Below are 12,938 nucleotides of genomic sequence, written 5' to 3'. Positions count from 1 at the left end.
TGAATATTTCCCTTAGCATATTTGTATCTGACACCATATTAGCATTAGCATTAGATGCAAGAAAGCAAGCATCAGCCAAAAAAATAAATAAATAATAAAATAAATAAAAAATAACCACTTCCACTTCACCTCTCTGTTCGTTCGAAATACCTGTCCAGCTGAGCCTTAAACTTATTTACGCTATCAACTTCCATGACAAGGGATGGAAGTCTGTTCCACCAACCAACCACCCGCTGGCTAAAGGCAAATTTCCTCACGTCTATCCTACATCTGTCCTTCCTCAATTTGAATTTATGCCCTCTCAGGTGATTATTCTGAGTAAGAGGAAGAATCCCATCAGCATTGAGCATGCTCAAACCATTCAAGGCTTTATACACTTCTATCAGATCACCTTGCTGGTGCCTAGTCTCCAGACACTGTAATTTGCAAAACTTAAGCCTTTCTTCGTAAGAGCACCCCTTTGTTCCATTCACTAATCTTGTTGCCCTTCTCTGTACTCGTTCCAGCAGCTCTACATCCTTCTTGAAATGAGGCCTCCAGACCTGTATACAGTACTCAAGGTGTGGCCTGACCATTGCCTTATACAAGGGAATAATCACCTCCTTATCCCTGCTAGAAAAATTCCTGTATATCATTGAGAAGACACCATGGGCTACTCTTGCAGCCCGTCTGCACTGCTCAGAGAATTTCATATCTTCCTGCACAACCACCCCCGGGTCCTTTTCATTCTCTACCACTGTCAGTGTAGTACCACAGAGTTGATACGTTGCTCTGGGGTTGCTGTTTCCCATATGTAGTACTTTACATTTGTCAATGTTAAACTTCATTTGCCACCTCTCAGCCCATCTGCTCAACCTTTCCAGATCCTGTTGCAGCAGCATAGTGTCAGTAGTGTCCTTTACAACCCTGCCAACCTTCGTATCATCTGCAAACTTGGACATTAAGCTTGATATACCATCATCAGTATCATTTATAAATACAGAAAACAATAATGGACCCAACACTGAACCCTGAGAGACTCCACTAATAACATTAGTCCACGATGAGCAGTGTCCATTGATTACCACTCTCTGTCTTCTCCCCCTCAACCACCCCTTTATCCATAGCAGCAATTTGCCTCCAATGCCACACTGCTCCAATTTGTGCAGCAGTCTTCCATGTGCAACAGTATCAAAAGCCTTTCTAAGATCCAAATATATAATATCAAAGTTATTCCCTGCATCCAGTTCTTTTGTGACTGCATCATAGTATCCAATCAAATTGGTCAGGCCAGACTTCCCCTTAACAAAACCATGCTGTGTCTCAGCTATAACTGAAGTCTTGTCTAGATGATCCTGCAGTGCTTCTTTAACCAGTGACTCCATTAATTTTCCTGGAACAGAAGTTAAACTCACAGGTCTATAATTACTTGTGTCAGCCTTTGATCCTCCTTTGTGAATTGAGGTCACATTTGCACATCTCCAGTCTGTTGGTCCCTCCCCTGAGTCCAAGGAAGCTCTCATAATTATGGCTAAGGGTTTTCTTATTTCCTTTGCTTTAATGTAACTGGATAGATCCCATCCACTCCAGGTGCCTTTCTTGTGTTTATCTTCAACAATTTCTCCTCCTCTTTACTCTCAGTTATTACAAGATTCTCTAGCTTACTGCCAGAGTTGAATACACCTCTGGCATTCCACTCGCTGAATAACTCCTCATGTGTAAATGTCGATGCAAAATATTCATTTAGTTTGTTAGCTACCTGAGCAGGATCTTCAACAGTTGACCCATCGATATCAAGTGGACCAATCTGATTCATCCCCTTCCTTCTAGGGTTTACATAAGTAAAGAACTCTTTGCTGTTTTTCTTTGCATCCCTTGCCAAAGATTTCTCGTAATCTGCCTTCACCTGCCTAACCTCCTTTGTAACTTGGTTACAGATCAACTTGTATCTATCATAGGCTTCTGTGTCATGTGTTTATTTGTATGTATCCCATGCATTTTTCTTCTCTGCCATATGTCTCATTAGTTCATCTGACATCCATTTAGGCCTAAACCTTGAACAATATTTCTTAGTTGGTATGTAAAGCCTAGTAGCTTCCAAGATAAATTCTTTGAATGCTTCCCATTTTGAATTTGCTGTTCGTGACATCATCAGTTGGTCCCACTGTATAGAATTTAAATACAGTCTCAGTCCATCGTAGTTGCCTTTACGGAAGCAATAACCCTTCCCTTTACCCCTAATGGTAGTTACCTCTTTGAGTAAATCCCACTTCAGCACACTGTGATCACTGCCACCTAGTGGTTCATTTATCTGCAGATTCTTAATGCATGAAGAATCACTACTGATAATCAAATCAAGAGTATTACTCCCTCTAGTTTCCTCCCGAACATGCTGATGTAGAAAACAATCGTCCAATAAATCCACAAAAGCCTTGCTAGTGTGTGAGTGACCAACCCCCAAATTCCAGTCAATATCTGGGAAATTAAAATCCCCCATTATAAGACTCTGATTTACTGGCCCACTCTATTTCCCTGTACAGTTTCTTATTATACTGATCAGAGTCATTAGGCTTATGGCACACTCCTACTCTCAATTTTGATCTCCCAATGCTTATGTCACACCAAACTGACTCGACACTGCACTGTCCTGGGATGTTGACTGGCTTCACTTCCTTGGATTTTACGTGTTTCTTAACTAATAGCATAACCCCTCCTCCCTTCCTATCCTTTCTGTAGACGTTGTACTCCCCAAATTCCAGTTCTGCATTCCTTATATCTGTGTGACACCACGTCTCTGATGTTCCAGGGCGCCTCCGTAGCCAGGTGGGAAGGAGCAGCAGTGCGTAGCACACGCTTCTTGATTAGACCGGGGTTCGAGCCCGTCACCACCAAATACGGAGGATGCGGAAAGGTTAAGGAATGACCACCGCATATCCTGGAGCAATATGGCCTTAGTTGCTAATGCTCCTAAAAACTAAACACCAACCAATCTGATGTTCCAAATATATCTGCCTTTGATGTTTTGAGCAATACCTCAAATTCATCAAATTTATTTACTAAACTCCTAGCAGTGGTGTACATGCAAGTATATATGCACCTGTTTCTATTCTTAGCTATCTTAACACAACCCATGTGTTTACTTGTACCGCAATGACTCCCAGCAGTCTCTGAAATATCCTGCATCTTATTTTCCAAGCTGCTGCTCATTCCAATAGAAGTAGTGCAAGAATCTCTTTCACCTCTGCCAGTGGCTACTGTTAATCTATTAGTCTTTGTTTCCCCCCAAGCTAGCAGTTTTCCGACCCACCTAACACTGCTTCGATAGCATCAGCAAATATTCTTGCACCCTTTCTATTTAAGTGTATCCCAGTGTAAGCAGTCTCTCCTGTTAACAAGTACAGTCCAGGCTGAAAAAAATTCTACCCCTTGAGCCTCGCACAATCTTTCCAGGGCCGAATTGATTGACAAGGCTCTCATCCTATACTCCCTCCTATCATGTCTGGGCAGAATTGCAGACATTTTCAAATTCAACCCTAATTCATGGTTTTTTTTCAACAGTGACCTCTACTTGTTAAGTAATTCTGCCGGTCTCCTACTCTTGATATCATTAGTGCCAACATGTACAACTGTATCACCTTTTGTGCCCTTAAAAGATGATATCCGCTCTACAACATCATCAACCTTTGCTCCTGGCAGACATACCCTGGTCGAGAGAGAGAGAGAGAGAGAGAGAGAGAGAGAGAGAGAGAGAGAGAGATGATACCCAGCTCAGGACCCTGGGTGTGCTGAGCCCATACTCACTTGATGTTGAGCTCCTGGGGATAGATATAGCGCCTGAACGCTGTTTTGTGATCACTATTGATCTTAAGTGCGTTGATCCTTTGATATATTCCTTTATACGTGCACTGTCCTTTAAAATAGTATTCACTGTTTAAGCAGCCAGACCTAATTCCCTTGCAATAGATGACAAACTTTGTCTTGCTTTGTACTTCGTAATCATTTTCAACTTCATTTCTAAATCAATTTTGTTTCATTTCCTGGCAATACCACCACTTGCATCTTCCCTTGGTCGCTTTCCCTTCACCATTGTAATATGTAAATAGGAAAGAAGAGAAGTTTCTGAAAATTTGTTTTTTATATGATTGAAGATTTCAGTGAAGGGAACACATTTCACCATAATAAAATAAAAACCCACACAGTTACAGTTGTCAGTATTATTGCAACTGCAATAAGATAGAGTTTACTACCTGTTTATAATTAGATGCACGAACAGAAAAGCCCAATAACTCGGAAAGTGCACATTGTTTTGTGGTTGTGACCTCCAGAAACATGCTTTAGAAAAATATCACAAAAGTGTTCAAAATTGATTCTTATAGTGATAATAATGATGATGATGAAAGGGTAGTGCAATTTCCACTATAAATATGACCTTTTAGAGAGATAAATAGCTTAGTAATATAGCAAAATTTTCAACTTCCAAGAACTTGGAACGAATTACAAAAAAAAAAAAAAAAAAACACGACAGTGTATTATTGGGTGCAAATTATGATATTTTCACGATACTTCCATTTATTCCTATGGGATGCAAAATATGTTTCCATGATTTTTTTAAAGTTTGCACGGGCCGGGAAAAACTTACGTAAAGTCGAATTTCCATAAGCTGAGTATACTATATGCAGGAGACACTACTATATGTACAATAGCCTACTGCATATATGTGTGGGATGTGGGAAGTGGCTTTTTTTTTTTTTTTTTTTTTTGCTAATGCCGTATAAGCTTGCTTTCTTGCATTATTTACTAATAATAACACAATTGTACTTACTAGCCCATACAGTCTGCCTAAAGAGATTTTTGTCAACTCAGTCATTTGGCCTTTTACTACAAGTTACCACACTGACTCAACGTCCACCTTTATCTGGCTCATGGAATTCACTTGCCACCTTTAGATTTTAATGAGAAGCATCATTCCTCTGCCTCCTCCTGCCCCTCCCTATCTCTCCTGAATGCAATATCTACTGAAATGAAGTTCTTCACCTTGTATCTCTGAGTGACATCATATCTCAGTCAGCCAAACTACATCAACACTTAGTTGACTTGATCAAAAGCTCAAATTCATTAATTTGTTTACAATACTGTGGCATTACTGTACAGGCAAATTAATAAGTCTTGTACTCGTTGCTTTCAACAGCCCTGATGAACCTCTTATAGTTAATTCTAGGTGTTTTCTCATATGATCTTAGGTATTTGTGGATTTTACATCTATTGCAGTTTCCCTTTCAGTGGTTAGGGCAACTAATGGTTGCACTAAGTACTCTGAGAGGTGCAGGTGTCATTTTGTCCTCTCCCATTGCTTTGGATTGATCATGTGCTGACTTTCCTAACCCCTTGAATTGGCAGTTACCCTAAGCTCTTAATGTCTTCTCAGTGGCATTGGCAAAAATACCTGCATCTCTGTTTAAGTAAATACCATCTTTACAGAATAAATTAAAGAGCTGTTATTATCTAAAATAAACTAAGTATCCTAAAAATGTAAGATATATTAAATAGAATGAGAAGCTAAATTGCACTATCTACCTGTACCCCTCTAGTACAGCTAATTATCTAGTCATTCTTAAGGGGAATACATTATCTGTACAACAAAAAACAAATATGAAACATGGTATGGTTCAGTTTTTCATAAGTCTTCAGAATAAGTCAGCTAGACAATCTTTTTTGCTGTGAAACACCATGGGTTGGTATTTACCCTTTAAACAGAGAAGGGAGCAACTCTGTGATCTTATATCTGTGCACAATATATATACATAAACATCAGTGCCACTTAATTGCTGAGTCTGGATTTTTCTGGTACAATCCCTTCTAACTGTGCTAAGGATCTGTCACATAGCTTCATCCTCCAAAGTACTTTAAGAGCATTGGAGGTGTTTGGAATGCTGAAACACCTGAACAGCAGCACTGGAGTGGATTGTAATGGGCACATGTTGTGGGGGAAGGGTGGCAGACATATTTCTCAGATGTCAAAAGTTGATGTGGCAACAAGGAGCTTAAGGATGACAGAGTCATTTGCTGTTTATTTTAGTTGGGTGTCTTGGTTATTAAAATTTTGACCATTTCAATTGACAAACTGTGAAGCCAGTATTCTGTTGCATAGGTCCTTTTTTTTTTTATGGAATAGTAAATGTCTAACTTTCTGCTGTGTCTATCATGGTGGGTTGGACTGTGATATGTGAATCAGATGTTTGTATGCAATTTCTGGTAGTGTTGTCATTGACATGGAGGTGCATGAAGTATGTTAACACATAGCAAAATTCATTAAAAAGTGCACAGTTTGAAAATTGGTATTCTTAATGCATCTCATATTGTGGAATCTTTCACTAGTTGCCTAGTCTTGCACTTTGAGTAAGTAACTCTTCACAAATAGAGAAGACCATTGTTACTTATTATGAGTTGAGTGCCTCCAGATGGTGGCATTTCTAGGATATCTCTCCTTTTGAAAATAATTAGCAACTGGGTTGTTGACATACTTGGAATGCCTGCACCCACTGATGAAAGGAAAAATATGCCACAAATGGTGCCATTTGAGTGGTGGTGCTTGACTGAGATTAAGTGACGATAGTCTTTTCTATTTGGGAAGTGTTACTTATTCAAAGTATAAGACTAAGACTCATGAAGGATTTCACAACATAAGATATAGTAAAATAAAAATGCCAATATGTAAAACTAAGTTTTCTTTTTGATGAATTTTGCTGTGTGTTAACATGATGCTTTATGCACTAACTAATGGGTGTCATGATGGACCATGGTGGGATCAGAAGCAGGAAAGATCACACTCAAGCTTTATCATCTGTGTGCAGCAAGATATCTTTTCCAACTGATCAGGACCAGTACAGCAGTAAAGATTGGATAGGACTCTGCCTTGCACACTAATGATTTCAGTGTAGACTGCATTATTCTTTTTGAGGTGCACCATTCTTTTGATGAGCAGAGACTTATGGAATATCAGTATATTTTACGTATTGTGGAAATAAATTACAAGCAATGCTAGGATGCTTCAGTCTTTACACTATTTTAAACTTTTAAGCGCTATTGAAACATTAATGTTTTGAGATCTACATACACTACAGCCAAATTAGTTTACACATCAAAGAAGAGTGGGAAAAAAAGAAAAAGAAAAAAAGGTGCCTCCGTAGCCAGGTGGGCAGGAGCAGTAGTGCGTAGCATATGCTTCTTGGTTAGACCAGGGTTCTAGCCCATGACCATCAAAAATGGAGGATGCGGAAAGGTCAGGGAATGACCACTGCATATCCCCAGAGCAATATGGCCTTAGTTGCTAATGCTCCTAAAAAACCAAATAACAACAAGAGTGAAAAATAAGCTTTGTCATAGACAGAAAATTTGTTAATGGCAGAGCAAGGAGGGAGACTGAATAATGATATTAAAGTGGGCTTTGTTTCAGAAGACAGAGTCAGATGGCTTTCACTGGTACAGTACTTGAACATTATGAATGCTGCAGAGGCTGATCTGTAATTCTTGGCCATTGATCTAGTCTTCAGAAGAAATGGTATAGAGCAGAGGTGACGAACCTTTTCCTGCAGTGTATCACCATTATGTTTGAAATATGGTATGTGTCAACTGGAGCAAAGAGGGAGAATGAATAATGCCTAGTGGCACATCCAGAAAACTACCAAAATTAATAATTTCCCCTCCCCACTATGTAAAAGTATGTCATACAAAGTGTTTGTAAAAAAAAAAAAAAAAGTTAAAACAATTGTAAATTTATTTTATAAATTTAATATAGGTTAACAAAATGTTTGTTAATCTATAATGTCCTTACAGAATTAGTCATGAGAAGCTCACTGATGTCCCTGCTTACCTGTGCAAAATTAATGCTAAAAAGGCAGTAAACATGATCTGTAATTCTATCACATTTAAGTGCTGATTATAATTTCTGTCAATGAAAGTAAAATTTAAACTGTACGTGTGTTTGCTTCATTTCTGTTTTTTAAATTCAGTCATGTAGTTTTTTATGTTATTTTCACATTGGGAAGTGTGCCTCAAGTGGCACAGGTCTGCAGGTTGGCCACCTCTCCAATAGTGTTTGTTCCATGCTGCAGGAAATTCCTACTGAGAGAGGATTGTGTTGAAAATATGAAACAGTGTATTGCTTGAAAGGGGAGCCAAAACATTTCACTACAATTTCCCTGCAGTCATTCCTTTTGTGAACAGATCATGATAAAGTAGTACACAACAAAACTATGAGCACTTTTAAGACAGACTGTAGGTTCAGTAGACAACAGTAGCATGTAAGTTTATCACTTTCAATCTATTTTTATTTATTTATTTATTTTTTTTTGTCTCCAAGAAAGTATCGTTTCCTAAATTTGAAGTTTTATGTATAAATTCTAGTTGGCTGAGTTTTGAATAAATCCTTTAATCATGCACATAAAATGGTGTTATTTTTATTCATTTGTATCAGAAATAGATGAGCATCCACTAAAAATGACAAAGTTTTTCACCATTTTATGTAACTGCACAGTAATCTCCCAATTTATGAACCTTTTCTACACAGGTAATTCAGGAGTGATTTTCCTGTGCATGTGAAATAATGGGAAGGACCAACAACTTATTTTTTGCCTCTTTTATAGTATCATTGATGCATTGCATGCTTTTTTTTATATACAGTATACTGTACAGTAAAGCAACTCAATAAAAAAAAAAAAAAAAAAAAAAACTACAGGTTGCCGTTTTGGCATAATATAATACTGCTGTCCAGTGCAGTATATTATGCAACTGTAGAAAAAGAGAAACAACTACTGATAAGATTTCATTTTAGAATCCACCAGTTGTCTGTTCCCAATGCTACCACATTAAGACTTCAGTCTAGTATGAGAGATGCACTGCACTTTGGACTGGCCCCATTCTCACAATAAAAACTTAAGTTAATAAGAACTTAAGTTTTTAGGCACGAACGTAAAATATGCAGCTTGTCTATAAAGCATTTATACTTTGGTTATAACTGTAATTAACAGTAATGGATCACTGTAATTGATAATGTATTTTATTTTATGTTTTGAAGAAGTTAAGTTTATTTGTTTAAGTTTATAATTATACCTGATGTTCTTGTAATGATATCAGATCATCATCATCAGCCATTTTCAATCCACTGCAGGATGAAGGCCTCTCCAGCAACTTTCCAGTTCCTTCTGTTTTGAGCACTGGCCATCCATTTACTACTCAGAAACTCATGAATTTCATCTATCCATCTCCGCCTTTGTCTTCCAGGTTTTCTTCTAGCTCCTCTTGGGTACCATTCTGTTATTTTCTTAGTCCATCTGTCATCATGTCTTCGAGCTATGTGTCCTGCCCAAGACCATTTTAGTTCTTTAGTTTTGATAAGAATGTCCTTTACTTGAGTTTGCTGCCTAATCCATGTGTTTCTCTTCTTATCTAACAGTCTGATTCCCAATATAATTCGTTCCATTCTTCGCTGTGTAGTTCTTAGCTTCTCTTCCATTCTTTTGGTGAGTGCCCAAGTTTCACTTCCATAAGTCATGGTGGGGAGTATACATTGGTTCATTATTTTACGTTTCAGACAAACTGGGATATTGCTCTTCAGTATGTGACTATATTTCCTGAATGCTATCCATCCAAAATTTATTCTTCTCTTGACTTCCAGCCATTTATCATTATTAGAGCTAATAACTTGTCCCAGATAAGTATATGACTCCACCTTTTCAATTACTGCTCCTTCAATCATTATTTCCCTTTCCGTGGCATACTTGTTCATCATTACTTTTGTTTTAGCCATATTCATCTTTAGTCCAAAATCCTTACTAACTGTGCATAACTGATTAAGATTTTCCTCTAATTCTTTGGGATCGTGGCTTATGACCACAATGTCATCTGCAAATCGTAAATGGTTTAGCTACTCTCCGTTCACATTGACTCCTTTCTGCGACCAGTCTAATCTTCTGAAAGCTTCCTCAAGGGCAGCAGTAAACAGCTTTGGAGATATTGTGTTTCCTTGTCGAACTCCTTTCTTGATTTTAAATTTCCTACTGTCTTTGTCTAGTCTAATAAAGGAGGTAGCACTCTCATATATTTTCTTCAAAATATATGGGGTATCTAGGCCTTGTCTTTCCAGTGCCCGAAACATTGCCTTATGCTGTATGGAGTCAAATGCCTTTTCATAATCCACAAATGCCAGGCATAATGGTGTTTTATATTCATTTGCTTTCTCCATTAGCTGTGATATTACACAAAGGTGATCCATAGTTGAGAATCCTGTCCTAAAGCCAGCTTGCTCTTTCGGTTGATTCTCATCAAGTATTCTTTCTAATCTGTTAGTAATGACCCTTGTGAATAACTTGTAGATGTGGAATAACAAGCTAATTGGTCTATAATTTCCAATTTCTGATTTATCTCCTTTCTTATGCAGCAAAGCTATGATTGCATTATTCCACTGCTTAGGCCTCACACCTTTTCTAATGCACTTTGTGAAGAGCCTTGCCAGTTTTTGTGTTATGTCTTTTTCTCCCAATTTTAACAAATCTACAGTAACTTCATCTTCCCCCGGGGCTTTCTGATTCTTCATTTTCTTCAATGCATGTTCTACCTCATCAGGAAGAATATCGGGTATGTCGTATGTGTTGCTAATTTGCAATCCATCTTCCCCACTGCTGGCATCATTCCCTCGCTCCTTGTGTAATTCTCTATAGTAGTTTTCTGCTATTTAAATTATGCCTTCTCTGCTGTTTATAAGTACACCATCGCTATTATTCAGTTTCAGTATCATTTGTCTTTCTGTATTACTGCTCATGGCTGCTGATTTAAATCCTTTGTTTTCCCTTAATGCTTGTTCTACTTTTCTTGTGTTAAATCTTCTTATGTCCTCTCTGAGTTTCTTTCTAATGGCTTTGCATAACTCAATATACTCGATTTTCTCCCTGTCAGTGTTTTTCTTGCTCTTCATTTGTCGTCTTCGGTTCATCGTGACAAGTGTTTCTTGACTAATTTTTTTTCTTCTTTGGATTTCTTTTTCCCTATAGGTTTCTTGGGCTTTATCACTTTCAGAAAGTTGTAATATTCCTCGTCGATATCTTGGTCCTGAGCAGTCTGCAGAAGCTCAAACTTGTTCTTAAGTTCCAGTACATACTGCTTTTTCTCCTCCTCTGTTATTTCAAAGACCTTTGTATTATTTACTCAAGTCAGTTTTTTCCTTTCCTACATCTATATCAAGTGTACATCTTATCATTCTGTGATCACTTCCAACATTTACCTTATTCAGGACGGTAACATCATTCACAATATATCTTCTGTTAGTGAGGATGAAGTCAATTTCATTAGTTGTTAATCCATTTGGACTCTTCCATGTCCACTTTCTGTTCACCCTTTTCTTGAAAAAAAGTGTTCATTACTGATAGTCCTTGAGATTCTGCAAATTCCACAATCTTTCATGTCTTTCATTTCTTTCACCAATTCCAAAATTTCCTATAGTTCCCCTTTCTGTGCTGTTTTGTCCTTTTCCAACCTTAGCATTGAAGTCCCCCATAATAATAGTGTAGTTGGTTTTCTGCTCATCTAGAAGACTCTCAATTTCGGTGTACATTTCTTCAATCTCTTCATCATCATGGCTCTATGTTGGTGCATAAATCATTATAATCTTTAGCTTGTGCCTCTTAGAAATCTTGAGTATTAGTCTTGACATCCTTGGTGATGTACTTTTGAATTCCAAAATGTTGTTTTTAAAATATTTATGGACCAGAAAGCCAACTCCACCTTCTCTCCTTTCACTGTTTCCATTGGTGTACAGCAGATTTCCACTTGATAAACTTATAAGTGATTCATTTCTTCTTCTTGTTTCAGCCAAACCGATGATATTCCAATTCACATTTTCTAATTCCTTTTCCAGCTCTAATATCCTGTCTTCACCGATGAGTGATCATACGTTATAACAGGCCAAGTTCAGTTTCCGTGCATGGCAGCCTGGTCGTACCCAGAGATTCTTAGCACCCTCTGCTTCCACTCTGATCCTCTCGCTGCCATAAGAGGGAGAGTGAAGGCTGCTGGGGACTGAGGGCCATTTGCTCTGTCGTGCTGTCATTTGCTGGAGGGTTTGGTCTTTTCCTCTTCACGCTGACCAGGCGTCTTGAAGAGAACCACTCTACACGTCCGTTGCCACCTAAGTGACGTAACAGGGCTTACCATCGAGAAGGTGTGCATGAGTGGATTTTAGGGAGGCAGGCCAACCAGACTTCTAAATCTTTTGTAATAGAGAGATATTGGATCCATCAGTGTTTTAGGCTGAGTGTCTGATAACACACAGGATACCTGTTCCCCTCTAAGGCCCTGATATCATAGATATCAGATATTGCTTATTAAAAAAAAACATTATTTGAATACTAATCATTAGGTTTGCACAGATAGTTTGAACTTGCTCTCTCATGATTATTTTGCACTTAGTGCCACAAGCCCTAGAGTAAATCATGTTATTAGATTTGGATGTTTGTGTCCCAGATTTCTAGATACAAACTTATTTATTAATTATTCCACATTACTTTAAATTTTCTCAAAAAAACAAAAACTTGTATTCTACTGTATATTGCACTATGTATATGGTGCCTCCATAGCCAGGTGGGCAGGAGCAGCAGTGCGTAGCACATGCTTCTTGATTAGACCAGGGTTCGAGCCCGTGACCACCAAATATGGAGGATGCGGAAAGGTCAGGGAATGACCACTTCATATCCCAGGAGCAATATGGCCTTAGTTGCCAATGCTCCTAAAAACCAAAATAACAACAACAAACATAACTATGTATATACAGTATACTTTAAATACATAAATTCTGAAAGTACAGTATTTCATTCTCATTCATATTACTTTCAAAAGATCATGTCTTGCAGAACTAAAGTTTGTAAGATTGAGCTAGGAATTCATAAATTGAATTTAAGATATCAAAAATT

General features: G+C 38.0%; 1 protein-coding gene across 1 annotated transcript in view; it reads left to right on the top strand.

Annotated features, from left to right (window-relative positions):
• LOC150084862 (uncharacterized) overlaps positions 1-12,938 on the top strand; it is a 243,598-nt gene that overhangs the window by 102,389 nt on the left and 128,271 nt on the right. The gene's annotated exons all lie outside the window — the stretch shown is intronic.

The sequence above is a fragment of the Mastigoproctus giganteus genome, chromosome 6 (assembly GCF_048544385.1).
Source record: "Mastigoproctus giganteus isolate SK-2022 chromosome 6, ASM4854438v1, whole genome shotgun sequence".
NCBI lineage: Eukaryota > Metazoa > Arthropoda > Arachnida > Uropygi > Thelyphonidae > Mastigoproctus > Mastigoproctus giganteus.
Note: the sequence above shows the minus strand (reverse complement) of the source record. Positions and strands in the feature narration are given on the sequence as shown.